Source organism: Carlito syrichta, unplaced genomic scaffold, assembly GCF_000164805.1.
Source record: "Carlito syrichta isolate Samal-C Ts95f unplaced genomic scaffold, Tarsius_syrichta-2.0.1 Scaffold309086, whole genome shotgun sequence".
Lineage (NCBI taxonomy): Eukaryota > Metazoa > Chordata > Mammalia > Primates > Tarsiidae > Carlito > Carlito syrichta.
Genome location: NW_007253182.1, coordinates 69,167 through 84,314, shown reverse-complemented (window position 1 = coordinate 84,314; position 15,148 = coordinate 69,167). Strand labels below are relative to the sequence as shown.

The following is a 15,148-nucleotide window of genomic DNA, read 5'->3' as shown; positions in this document are numbered from 1 at the left end:
AATTTGGAAATTTTAAATAGTAAATCTTTTTATTCTCAGATGAAGGTAAATATCAGCAATAAAGATATCATTAATCGCCGGGCTCGGTGGCTCAGCCTGTAATCCCATGCCTTTGGGAGGCTGAGGTGAATGGATTGCCTGAGCCCATGGGTTCGAGACCCGCCTGGGCAGCGAGACCTCATCTCTACAATAAATCAAAATATCAGCCGGGCATGGTAGCGCATGCCTGTAATTCCAGCTACTTGGAATGCTGAGGCGGAAGGATCGCCGGAGCCCAGCAGGTCGAGGCTGCGGTGGCTGGGAGCGGCTGCTGCACTCCAGTCTGGGCGACAGAGTGAGACTCCAACTCAAAAAAAAAAATAGATATCACTAACCAAACAAGAAAAAGTAATCAAAGTCATGTAGATTGTATACAAACAAAGTACATAATGACTTGCTGATTATTCTGTTTTCATATGCTTAATAAATGTAACCACCACTGTGCACTTTGGCACAAGAATCAAAAGCCATATTTGTATATCAGGAAAAAAAAAAACAGAGGTTTAGGTGGAGTTTTTTTATTTTGTTTTCTTTTGTAGTACTATGAAAGAAAAAAGACTCTAATGTATAATCAACATGAAGAATTCAAAAACTATCATAATAATTGACAAACTGCTGGCTCTTTTTTTAGATATTAATATTAATTTTTCCTGAAACAAATGCAAAATTCAATCAAGTAAGTGTATTAGAAAAAAATTTCAGCCTATAATAAATTAATGTTCTCTCCTTATTACACAGTCTTTAATAACCATTATGAATGAACTATGCAACTACTACAAGTCAAATGTGCAAAAATATTGTTGCATTGCTTTTTATTATAATTAACATACATTTTACAAGAATGAATACCAGAAATAAAGTAGATTGAATTTTTTAAATTGATTAAACTCAACAATGATAAAAAGATATGTGGCGATTGACTCTTAAAGTACACTCTTTGCTACAACTTATGACTCTTCACTGTGAGAAGGAAGATATATTTCTATTCTTGACACTTCTACAAATATATTCTTTATTCCTATGTTCTAAGAAAATAGGGTCCACTATGTGCATTTATGAATGGAAAATACATTTACATAGGCACATCACTTTCTGTTTAATGCCTGGCTGTAGCTTCCAGAGAATGGCAAAATGTAAATCTCTTTGCAGGATGGAATATTCAAATTATTCAAACTAAAAATAGGACAGCTGTGAGGATAGGGCATCAAGAATCACCACGCAGGATACAGACTTTGATTCTTGTCCTTCACAAATTGTGCACAATAGCAAAATCAAAAACAAAAACAAAGTTGCACATTTATTAACTTCACAAGGGAGGGATGTAAGAAAACTGTGATGTTAAAAAGTCAAAACAAGTCAGGCTCAGTGGTTCAGCCTGTAATCTCGTGCCTTTGGGAGGCTGAGGTGAGTGGATTGCCTGAGCCCGAGGGTTCGAGACCCGCCTGGGCAAGTTGGCGAGACCTCATCTCTACAAGAAATTAAAATCAGCCAAACGTGGTAGTGCGCGCCTGTAGTTCCAGCTCCTTGGAAGACTGAGGCGGAAGGATCGCCGGAGCCCAGCAGGTTGAGGCTGCGGTGGCCGGGAGCGGCCACTGCACTCCAGTCTGGGTGACAGAGTGAGACTCCAACTCAAAAAAGTAAAAAATAAAATAACATAAAATCTTAAGCAGATATGTGTAACATTTCATGTGTGACTAAAATTCAACATTGAAATTTTAAAATGAAGTGTCAACATTTCATGTTAAAAAAAGGAAAGAGAATTTTATTTAATGGCAAGCTCAAATGACTACTAAAAAAGTCAGAGACTTGATGATCTGAATTGACAGAAACGTCTTTCCATAACATAAAGTTAGTTTATGGCACTGGAGGTGTCAATTATACTTCATCCTGTATGTTACAAACACTATAGTGATAAATTCCAAACTTTAGAAACACTGGAAAACTAGAAGACATCTGGAAAAGAATGTTTAAAAAGTAGAAGAGTGTGGAAACCGTGTTCTGGGAAGAATGAATAGTAATTTACAATACCAAGAAGGGAAAATGTGAGCACTGAAATAAGACGGTAAGACATGTTTATTCTGAGTTACTCTGTCATGCCCCAGATTTCTCACTTGTAAAACTGTTAGAATAATTGTATATTTCTCATAGGGTTGTTAAGAAGGCTAAGTGCCAACCTGTTAAGCCATTAGACTAGTTCCAGAGACATAGTAAACACTATAAAAATTTTAGTTATTATTATTATCATTATTTCTCCAAAGTAGACAGGGAATAATGATAGATGCAGACAGACAGATTTTTCTATGTATATGAAAGCACTTCCTAAACTTTCAAAATAGTGAAATGATTCAGTTTCAACCTAGACACTTCTCAGTGAGGAAGTTACAAAGAATATTCCAGACGGCAAGAAGTCAAACTACACGACTTCCTAGACTCTGAGTGGAAATGCTAATGTGCTGAAAATGGCTGGAACCATAAATGACAAAATCCCTAGGACAGGCACCAGTGAGCACTTTGCACATGTTTGCAGATAATTCAGGGTGTTCCTCGTTCCCTCCCATGGCGCTGGGTTGAAATTACTCAAACATTCACAGTCAGTAATGTCTTTATGTCAGTGAGGGTGTGTGCATAGTGAAATTTAAAACCATATGTGCAGAACATTAAGTTATAAATCTTTAGAATAATGACGCCACTGGTCTGGAAGAAGGCCACAGGAAAAATACCAGGCATTGACAAAGTGCATTCTTCACAAGTTTGTCTAACATACATCTCATCGGTAGATGATAAGCAAAGGCAGTGAATAAACAGAAATGTGTCACTGAAAGCATAACTTCCTGGGCAACCCTCTGGGGTCCCCTCCCACTGTGGGAGCTTTTCTGTCCTCTCAATAAATCCTGCTTAAATAAAATTAAAAAAAAAAAAAATAAAGATTAAGCATAACTTCCCTAAATCTGCCTGAAGTGTTCTGATCTAATCTAATCTAATCTAATCTGGTCTGATCATCCATTGGAGAAAGCCAGCAATAGCAATTCAATGATGTTTTATTTCTACCTAGAAATCCACAAAGGGATGTTTTGGACTGGTATGATGTGCTGTTATACGTTTTTTGTGTGGACATATTTGGCTTAGTAAGAAGAACAATGCAGAGAACATGTTCATTTTCCATTTGAAAATACCCTATGCTGAAATAAATGATATAAGACACATGATTCTACATAACTGAGAAAGTCGGCTTGAATAATTCTTCATAAAGGAAACACTCTGTGTTATAGACTCAGTAGTCACACCGTCTTTAATCCCACTTAAGTTACCCTAGAGTCTACTGTCTCAAATTAATCAGTTACTTGTACATGGAAAGACATGAAACCAGCTTCATCCTATCCTACACTTGGCAAACACCATATCTTTTTAAACCAATTGTTAGTGTCTACATGTAATACCAGAAAAGTTTCATTGAATTAAGCATCTTCTATATACTGAATCAGGTAACAGGATTTTTATTGCATTCATTCTGGACAGTTGAAGCATAAAATAAATGTATTAATGAAATTAGACAGTTTGCAGAGTTGGAGAGCCAGTGAGCCTGTCTGGGGGCCACTCAGCAAGAAACAATGCCTAAAACCTTTGAGGAACTCCCCAGAATGCAGAATATGTGTGAAATTGTGGGATAAGAAGAAAAATTGGAAGAAATTAAGAACACATCCATGAGACACAGAGTGGATGTTGTATTAGCAGGCATGAGGACAACATCAGCCTCCTTGTGTGTCTCTATCAGAGAACTTGGATGGCCAGGTGCATCATCAATGAGCAGTAACTATTTTCGAAGAAAACTTTTTTCTGAGTAGTAGGTCTCAACAGTGGTTTTAAAACATTCAATAAGCCATGCTGAAAACAGATATACTGTCTTTCAGGCTTTGTAGTTTCATTTATAGAGCTTGGGATTTAGCATAATAATTCAGAACAATTATTTACCCACAATTCTTAAGGTCCTAGAATTTTCAAAATGGTAAATGAGCATTAGTTTCAACTTAAAGTCATCAGCTGTATTAGCTCCTAAAAATAAAGTCAGCCTGTCCTTTGAAACTTTGAAGCTAGGCATTGTCTTCTCCTTTTAAGCTTATGGAAGTCCTAGATGGCATCTTCTTCCAATAGAACACTGTTTTATCTACATTGAAAATCTGTTGTTTCCTATAGCCACTTTCAATAATGATCTTAACTATCTCCTGGATAACTTGCTGCAGCTTCACCTTCAGCTCTTGCTGCTTTACCTTGAACTTTTATGTCATGAAGATGACTTCTTATACATCATGAACCAATCTCCCTCTGCTATCTTCCAACTTTTCTTCTGCAGCTTTCTCATCCTTTTCAGGCTTCATAGAAATGAAAAGGATTAAGACCTTGCTGTGGATTAGGCTTTGATTTAGGGAATATTGTGCCTGGCTTGATTTTCTATCCAGAACTAAAACTTTCTCCACATCAGCAATAAAGCTGTTTTGCTTTCTTATTATTCATATATTCACTGAAGCAGCACTTTCAATTTCCTTCAAGAACGCTTCCTTTGCATTTATAACTTGCCTATATGGCACAAGAAGCTTAGCTTTTGGTCTGTCTTGGCTTTCAGCATAGCTTCCTCACTAAGCTTAATCAATTCTAGCTTTTGATTTAAAGTAAGAGACATGTGACCCTTCCTTTTGCGTGAAAGTTTTTAGGGACCACTGTAGGGCTATTAATTGATCTAAAGTCAATATTGTTGTATTCAAGGAAATAAAGAGACCTGAGGAGAGGGAGAATGCCAGTTGGAAGAGCAGTCAGAACACGTACAACATTCACTGGATATTAGTATACAGCATCAAGAAGGGAAAATATGGAAAACATTTAGGTTTAAGTTCACCATGTTCAATAGGCATAGTTTGTGACACTCTAAAACAATTACAAATGTCACATCAAAGATCACTGTTCAAGGATCACCATAACAGATGTAATAATAATGAAAAATCTGGCTGGGTTCCGTGGCTCAGCCTAAAATCCCAGCACTTTGGGAGGCCGAGGTGAGTGGATTGCCTGAGCCCGCGGGTTCGAGACTTGCCTGGGCAACTTGGCAAGACCTCATCACTACAATAAATTTTTTTTAAAAAATTAGCCGGGCGTGGTAGCACGCGCCTGTAGTTCCAGTTACTTGGAAGACTGAGACAGAAGGATCACCGAAGCCCAGCAGGTCGAGGCTGCAGTGGCTGGGAGCGGCCACTGCACTCCAGTCTGGGTGACAGAGTGAGACTCCAACTCAAAATAATAATAATAATAATAACGAAAAATCTATAATACTGTGAGAATTACCAAAATGTGACACACAGACACAAAGTGAACACGTGCCATTGGAAAAATGGTACTGATAGGCTTACTCAACCAAAATTGCCACAGAATTTTCATCTGTTTTCTAAAAAGCACTATCTGCTGCTGGGCGCAGTGGCTCACGCTTGTAATCCCAGCACTTTGGGAAATGGAGGCAGGGGACTGCCTGAGTCCAGGGGTTCGAGACCAGCCTGGGCAACTTTGCAAGATCTCATCTCACAATAAATTTTTTAAAAAGTGAGCTGGGTGTGGTGGCGTGTGCCTGTAGTTCCAGCTACTTAGAAGGCTGAGGCAGAAGGATCTCCTGAGTCTAACAGGTCTGAGCTGCAGAAGCCATGAGTGTGCAACTGCACTGCACTCCAGTATACGCGACAGAGTGAGATTCTAACTAAAAAAAAAAAAAAAAAAAATCCACTATCTGTGAAGCACTATAAAACAAGGTGCAATAAAATGAGGTGTCTATCATTTTTTAGAACACTAAATTTTTTATAATTAAAAATAAATAAGAAATGAAAATACTAACATACACATAGCTTTCTTACTCTTAAAAGTTAACAAGAATTTAACTTGGAAATACTATATCTAGTATAGATATTCCATGTGTATGTCCCTGCCACTAAAATATACATAACTTTCAGATAAACAAACTATCTTTCAAATTTATATTTCCCCATATAGGGCAAGCAATACTCTTTTCAACCTTGTATTCCTCAGTAATACAGTGCAAGCTCAGTCTTTCTATTTTTATTTCCTAGTGTAGAGCAAAGTTCTTGGCATCATAGAAGCCTGATAAATATTTGCAGAATAAACGTCAATCTTAATCTTCTTCCCAGGATATATATGCCAATTTTCTTTCTATATTTACTCCCATGAATATAAATGAAATCCCACAGATAGATTTATCTGAATGTCTTAAAAGTAGGCAATATATGTTATAATTTTAATATCTGATTCTGAGTGCCAATGAATAAATTCTGATATGATGATTTAATATAGCTGTACCCATTAGGAGCTATGCATATATTTGATTATGTATATATGACTCAAGTTGATTCTTAAGGACATTTAACAGAGAAAGACAATTTGAAAAATTTCTAGGCCATTAGCCTGGCTTGATTAAAGCTAGTACAAAAATTTCTAAGCTGTTAGCCTGGCTTGATTAAAACCAGTACCTTTTATAGCAATTGATTTCTAAATCACGTAAACAACTAAATACAAAATAAACAAATGGTGCTGACCGGTTTACTCAAGCAGAGTTGCCATTTACTTATAATCTGCTTAAATAAAGTTAATACATAAAACAAAGGAAGTAATGTATATATGTTTATCTTCTACAATTACTAGATTTAATAAAATCAACAAATTAACAAAGAAAAATCAGAAGGGGCAGGCAATAACTAAACAAAAACTGATTACCATGAGAGAATAAGCAGACTTCACACAATTTTCCAAATCTCTCAGGTATCTAACTGGGGAAATGAATATGCATTTCACAATGGCTAATATAGCATTTTCTACCATAATAAAGATTACAAGTAGTATAATTCAAATTACAGACAAGAAATGTGACTAGTTAGTGCATTGTTATAAATCCACGTCTTGGTTTGTGTATGTAGCACGCACTGATACAAACTGCTCATTTAATCTGGAAAAACTTATTCCAAAACATGATCAATAAAAAAGGGTGAAAAGTAAAAATAGATTAGCTATAAATCAAAGTAAGCCAGGCGCAATGGCTCATGCCTGTAATCCCAGCATTTTGGGAGACTGAGGTTAGAGGATTGCCTGAGCTCAGAGGTTTGAGGTGAGCCTGGACATTTGGCGAGACCTCGTCTCTACAATAAATCAAAAAAATTGGCCAGGCTTGGTGACTCAGCCTGTAATACCAGCGCTTTGGGAGGCTGAGGTAAGTGGATTGCCTGGGCCCGCAGGTTCGAGATTCAAGACCCGCCGGGCAACTTGGCGAGACCTCTTCTCTACAATAAATCAAAAATTAGCCGGGCATGGTAGCGCGCACCTGTAGTTCCAGCTACTTGGAAGGCTGAGGCAGAAGGATTGCCTGAGTCCAGCAGGTCAAGGCAGCAGTGGTCGTGAGTGTGCCACTGCACTCCAGCCTGAGTGATAGAATGAGACTCTGACTCAAATAAATAAATAAATAAATAAATTTTAAAAAGCACATTACCTACTGGTAGATAATAATAATGCCAATAGCTAACACATTAAGCACTTGCTATGTGTGAGAAAATATAGTAGATACTGCAATTACACCATCTAGTTGCTATAGTCTATAGCAGAGATTAAAGCATCCCCTAACTGAACTGGCCTCTTCTGTTCCTTTCCTTTTCTGTGTGACAGACCCATTTTACCTAAGCAAAAGTTAAAGCAAATGAACTAGGGTGCTGGACTACATTTCTCTCATATAGAAATTATTTTCCCAGTCGGGCATCAAGAAAGATGAGTTCTTTTTATATTTTGTTGCAGAAAGAATGAGTCTGTAAAGTTAACACATGTAGAAAGTCAATTTAATCAAAGATTTCATGAGTTGAAATCATATCTACTTTTTCCCAAGTAAAACAAGAAAAAGTTGAGATGGTGAGGCTCATAAATTGATACATTTGATGTTATTAGAGCCAAAAAGCAATATGTCATAATGTTTAATAATATTGACCCTGGTGGCAGGAAATGGTGCCATTTTACCAGCTGCAGAACCATTCCTTAACTCTGTACAAAACATCTACCATCTCTAAATTTGTATAAAATTCAACCTAAAACACAGAGAACTAGATGTTTGGCATAAGCATTTAGATTAAGGAAATACATAGAAATCTGTCCTAAGAAATCTGAAGTTTATTGGAAAGCAAATTTGAAAATTTTAAGAAATAATCCAATAGGTTCGCTGTATTTCTTCCTTCTTTGTATGCAATGGATATGGAAGTCAGAATTACAAAAAAGTACAAATGCCAACAACAGTTAACTAATTAACATACCTGTAAATTGCAATCAATCCTGACTAGATACATCACTTGATATGCAATGTGCAATGTACATACATATGTGAACATATGCATACTTTGTATTGTGTATTGACACAGTATAAAATAAAGGAAAGAGAAATTTTAAAAAAAAAAACAAAGATTCAGCTGGGCTCGGTGGCTCAGCCTGTAATCCCGCGCCTTTGGGAGGCTGAAGTGAGTGGATTGCCTGAGCCCGCGGGTTTGAGACCCACCTGGGCAATTTGGCAAGACCTCATCTCTACAATAAATCAAAAATCAGCCAGGAGTGGGAGCGCATGCCTGTAGTTCCAGCTACTTGGAAGGCTGAGGCAGAAGGATCACCGGAGACCAGCAAGTCGAGGCTGCGGTGGCCAGCAGCGACAACTGCACTCCAGTCTGGGTTACAGAGTGAGAATCCAACTCAAAAGAAAAAAATTCTAAATCCAAGTAAAATGGAGTAAGCTCTTCATTCTGACTCTGCTATTTAACCTGTACTGAACATAGAGCCTCGACCTGCTGGGCACTTACTTTTTTTTTTTTTTTTGAGTTGGAGTCTCACTCTGTCGCCCAGAAAGATCCCGGAAAGATCCCAGATACATGCTTTTCAATTAATTACCTTTGTACACTTAGGCTTACGTTGCCATTGAGAAAGTATTTGTATTTATATTTAAGGGACTCTTTATATCAGTCTCTCCTAATTTGAGGACCAAATTTAATACTATCAAGGTCATATCTGGGGTGGTAGATGGAATGAGAATTAGTGTTTGGTAGCCTGGGAGATAGAGTAAGACTCTCACTCAAAAACAAAACAAAAGCACATTACTGAGCATTATCAAATATGACTAAAATGATAGATTCATCATAATCCATCTAGATTTTTTTTTTTTTTTTTTGAGTTGGAGTCTCACTCTGTCATCCAGACTGGAGTGCAGTGGCTGCTCCCGGCCACCGCAGCCTCGACCTGCTGGGCTCTGGTGATCCTTCTGCCTCAGTCTTCCTAGTAGCTGGAACTACAGGCGTGCGCTTAATTAATATTTTTAAAACCTATAGAAAAATAATATTAAATAGATTATCTTTTATTTTACAAGGCAGTATTTATTTCTAATACTTTAAAAACTTAACTGGGCTTGATGGCTCAGCCTGTAATCCTGCGCTTAGGGAGGCTGAGGTGAGTGGATTGCCTAGTCCGCAGGTTCGAGACCCACCTGGGCAACTTGGCGAGACCTCATCTCTACAATAAATCAAAAAATCAGCCGGGCGTGGTAGTGCATGCCTGTAATTCAGGCTACTCGGAAGGCTGAGGCGGAAGGATTGCCGGAGCCCAGCAGGGCGAGGCTGCGGTGGCCGGGAGCGGCCACTGCACTCCAGTCTGGGCGACAGAGTGAGACTCCGTCCGACTCAAAAAGAAAGAAAGAAATACAGGAAGACTAAGTGACATGTATCTACTATTTAATAATATTTTCTGCAGACCAAAGAAGGAAAACTGGTAAAAGAACATCAAAAAAATGTTCCTGAGCCGGGCTCGGTGGCTCAGCCTGTAATCCCACGATCTGGGAGGCTGAGGTGAGTGGATTGCATGAGCCCGCAGATTCGAGTCCCGCCTGGGCAACTTGGTGAGACCTCATCTCTACAATAAATCAAAAATCAGCTGGGCATGGTAGCGCGCGCCTGGAGTTCCAGCTACTCGGAAGGCCGAGGCGGAAGGATCGCCGGAGCCCAGCAGGTCGAGGCTGCGGTGGCCGGGAGTGGCCACTGCACTCCAGTCTGGGCGACAGAGTGAGACTCCAACTCAAAAAAAAAAAAAAATGTTCCTGGAGTAACTGAATAGATAAGAAACAAAACAAACAAAAAAACCTACAGATTTTGGAAGCACCTCAAAAAAAATTTTTGCATGTGTCTACCCAATCAACATCTATTGTGGGAAACTAAGGAACAAGTCTTGCTGCTAAAATCTGCCTTTTTACTGCTTCTGGCATAAATATAAATGTACTATTTTAAAATCACCAGACATTAAAGAAAAAGCCTCAGAAAAACAAAAGGGAAAATGTGGAAGAAACAGAGACATCGCTGATAGCAGAAAAAAAGTGAATAAAAAAGTCACAATTAATGTCCTCAGAGTTATAAAAATTCATCTATCTAACAAGAATAGGAAGCTATAAAAAAGGACATGGAGGAGGCAGCAGGATTTGAAAAACAGGATACTGAAATTAAAAAAATATAAGGGTCAGGAAGATAAATTGAGAAAAATCTCTCAGAAATTTAATCAAATAAGAATACACAATAAAAATACTGATTAATAAAAAAAATACAAAAAAGAAAAATAATGGAAGACTTAAAGGGAACAAATAGAAATGAAAGAGAAAATTAAATTTGAATATCCTATTAAGACAGAATCACAGAGTTACCTTGGCCATTAAAGAGAGAAATAGTCATTGTAACCAAGGTTGGACCCACTGAAAAACCAGGCTATTCTGGTCCAGAGGGAATTAATCCAGGTGGTTGTTTATGTTCTGCTTTATATTTCATGAATACAGGCAATCTTCTGGATCCTCGGGCTTTGCATCTGTGGATTCAACCAACCACAGATCAAAAATATTCAGAAAAATAAAAACTTCCATAACATTCCAAAACTTGAATTTGCTATGCTGAGTACCGTGTTGAATTCACACAATGAAGGAATGTGTAGGCCTTATAACATTATAGGTATCTACAGATATTTTAAAGTGTAAAAGAGGATGTTTGTAGGTTATGTGCAAATATTACACCATTTTATATTTTAAAAAGCTTGCGCATCCACATATTTTGGTACCTAAAGGAGATTTGGAACTAATTACCCATGGATACTAAGAGACAACTGTACAATTTTTTGTTTTGTTTTGTTTTAGTTGTGTCTCACTCTGTCGCCCAGGTTGGAGCGCAGTGGCATGCTCACCGCCACTGTATCCTCAACTTGCTGGGCTCCAACGATCCTTCCGCCTCAGCCTTCCAAGTAACTGGAAGTACAGGCATGCGCCACCACGCCCGGCTAATTTTTTGATTTATTGTAGACACGAGGTCTCATCAATTTGCCCAGGCTTGTTTCAAACCAATCCGTGGGCTCAGACAATCCTCTTACCTCAGCCTCCCAAAGTGCTGGGATTATAGGCAGTGAGTCACCATGCCCAGCCGTATATTAATTTTAAGTTTTCTTTCATTTTGTTATTTGCTGTTATTAAACTAACACTCAGGGGCAGCAGCCACTATTTTTTATATATATTTTATTTTATTTTATTTATTTATTTTTTTTTTATTTTGAGTCAGAGTCTCACTCCATTGCCCAGGCTCCAGTGCAGTGGCATACTCGCGGCCATCCCAGAATCAACCTGCTGGGCTCAGGTGATCCTATCGCCTTAGCCTTCCAAGTGGAACTACGATGTGTGCTACCACGCCGGGCTGATTTTTTTATTTATCGTAGAGAAGAGGGCTCGCCAATTGCCCAGTCTGGTCTCCAACCCCTGAGCTCAGGCAGTCCTCTCACCTCCATCTCCCAAAGTGCTGGGATTACAGGCTTGAGCCACCACACCCAGCCAACTGTACACTTTTTAAAAATAAAACATCCCATCTCTTCTATGAAAAAGAATTATACACAATTTGTGAAAGAGTCCTTGAAGTAGTATTTTGCAAAGGTGGCTCAGTTCTAACTATAATAGGAGATAATGCACTTTTGGGGGGAGGTCTCTCTGTATCCGTAATTCATTCAGCCAATTCTCTGGTTATTCCGTGTCTCAGGTCTTCTCCCTAGACTGGATTCTGAATTTATACAAACTCTAATCCAAAATAAGTTTTTTCGAGATACCTTCATTAGCTTACTCTTTTCTGCCTTGGGATGCCGCCAAGGAAGCATTGTTAAAGTCTCTCTCTCCCCTCTGCCATCTTGTCTAAGTCAGAGTCTCCCAAGGAGCCTGAGCGGCTGCAAAAGCTCTTCATAGGAGGGCTGAGCTTCCAAACAACCCATGAGAGTCTGAGGAGCCATTTTGGCAATGGGGGATGTCCACAGACTGTGTGCTCATCAGAGATGCAAACACCAAGCGCTCCAGGGGCTTTGGGATTGTCAGTGTGCCCCAATGGAGAAGGCGGATGCAGCCACGAATGCAAGGCCACACAAGGTGGAGAGAAGAGTTGTGGAACCAAAGAGAAGATGCTCCAAGACCAGCTGCCCACTTTACTGTAAAGAAGTTATTTGATGGTGGTATGAAAGAAGACACTAAAGAACGATCACCTGGCCGGGCTTGGTGGCTCAGCCTGTAATCCCAGCACTTTGGGAGGCCGAGGTGAGCGGATTGCATGAGCCCGCGGGTTCGAGACCCGCCTGGGCAAATGGCAAAACCTCATCTCTACAACAAATCAAAAAATTAGCCGGGCGTGGTAGCACGCGCCTGTAGTTCCAGCTACTTGGAAAGCTGAGGCAAAAGGATCGCCGGAGCCCAGCAGGTTGAGGCTGCGGTGGCCAGAAGCGGCCACTGCATTCCAGTCTGGGCAACAAAGTGAGACTCCAACTCAAAAAAAAAAAAAAAAAGAACGATCACCTAAGAGACTATTTTGTACGGTATGGGAAAACTAATGTGATCGAAATCATGACTGACCAAGGCAGTGGCAAGAAAAGGGGCTTTGCTTTTATAACCTTTGGCGACCATGACTCCACGGATAAAACTGTCATTCAGAAATACCACATTGTGAAATGGCCACAACTGTTCAGTAAAGAAAGCCCTGTGAAAGCAAGCGATGGCTAGTGCTTTATCCAGCCGAAGAGGTCGAAGTGGTTGTGGAAACTTTGGTGGTGGTTATGGAGGTGGTTTTGGTGGGAAGGACAACTCTGGTCACAGAGGAAATTTCAGTAGCCAGGTGGTGGTGGTGGTGGTGGTGGTGATGGTGGATATAGTGGTAGTGGGAATGACAATAATGGATTTAGTAATGATGGAAGCAGTTTTGGAAGCAGTGGACCCATGAAGGAAGGAAACTTTGAAGACAGAAGCTCTGACAGCATGTTGCCAAACCGTATACCCAAAGTGGCTATGATGGTTCCCATAGCAGCAATAGCTATGACAAGGGCAGAAGATTTTAATTACGCCAGGAAACAAATCTTAGCAGGAGAGGAGAGCCAGAGAACTGACAAGGAAGCTACAGGTTACAGCAGATTTGTGAATTCAGCCAGGCACAGTGGTGGCAAGGTCTAACCGCTACAAAGAAGACATGTGTTAGACAATATTCATGTGTATGGGCAAAGAGCACAAGGTCGTTATTTGTAACTAATTGTATAAAAAATTCTGTGGAAAGTTTAAAACACTGCAACAAAAGGTTTTAATGTAGATTTTGTTTTTTGGTACCCATGCTGTTGATTGCCAAATGTAATATGTAGTCTGATTATGACACTGAATAAATGTGTCTTTATTAAAACAATAAATAAATAATAAGTCTCTTCACACTAGGAACTTTTGGAGTCATTTAGAGCTACTGCAGACCTGTACCCAATTATTGTAAGTATAACATTAAGTACCAAGTAAATTAGCACCATTTTTTTCTAAATCTCAAAGCTTAAAGTTAGTATTTTTATAGGCAGGACAGATGGAAGGCTGGCCTCCCAGAGAAGAAATTAGCCTTGCAGAACGTCTGACATAGTGCTGAAGGTGAATCAGGACAGTTCACATATGAAACAGCTGCAATGGCAAGGTCAATACCCAGTCGTACCAGGGTTATAACTGGTGCTGCTCAACCATGAATGTTGAGTAGTGGAGTAGTGCTGACAATCAAGACTCTGCAACATATTACTGCTATCAGCATTGGATTATACTCAGGAATGATCATCAAAAATCTAAGTGGTATGGCACGTGGGCCCAGCAATCAGAACAGATGCTGTGGTAGAGAGAATTCCAAAGATTTCTCCCCCAGTTTGCTATCCCCTGGTTATTTGACCAAAACACTGGTCTAGATATAATTGAGGTTACTAACCAGCTGACTTTAAAATGGAGACAGCATCCTGGATTATTCAAGGGGGTCCAATATAATCACATGAGGCCTGAAAGCAGATGAGACAATCAGAAAAATGCAACACAGAAGGAAATCAGACAGATTTCAAGTATAATGGAGTATTCGACACACAGTGGCTGGCCCTGAGATGCAGTCCCTGTGGAGTTAAGGACACTCCCCCAGCTAACAGCCAGCAAAGAAGGCAGAATCTCAGTCCTACAAACTCAAGGAAATAGATTCTGCCAACAATGAAGGAGTTTGGAAGAGAATTATTTCCAGGACGTCCCAATAAGAGCCCTATTGGTCAACACCTGATGTCAGTTAGTGAGACCCAGATCAGAGAACCACTCAAGCAAGCCTACATTTCTGACCTACGGAAGGGTGAGAGAACAAATTTGTGTTATTTCATGCTGCTAAATTTGTGATAATTTGTTATAGCAGCAATTTAAAAGACTAATATAAATGTCCAACCAATTAATACAACCAAATATCAGCCCTAATATGTTTTACCTCAAAGTAGTGTCCTGTGATCAACCTAACAGACCGAGACAGGTTCTCTTAAAAATATATATTTATATGGGAATAGAATGTTGCAATGAGAATCTGCATGTCATAATACACTGTGTTCATACTCAGGGAAGTAAGAGAAAATAAAGATTTGTAAAGGACAAAAAAGAGAATTACACTTTTTTTTTTTTTTTTTTTTTTAATTTTTTGAGTTGGAGTCTCACTCTGTCGCCCAGACTGGAGTGCAGTGGCCACTCCTT

At 39.3% G+C, this 15,148-nt stretch overlaps 1 pseudogene; it reads left to right on the top strand.

Annotated features, from left to right (window-relative positions):
• Nucleotides 1-2,719: 2,719 nt before the first annotated feature.
• Nucleotides 2,720-13,479, top strand: LOC103269102 (annotated as a pseudogene).
• The last annotated feature ends 1,669 nt before the right edge of the window (nt 13,480-15,148 follow it).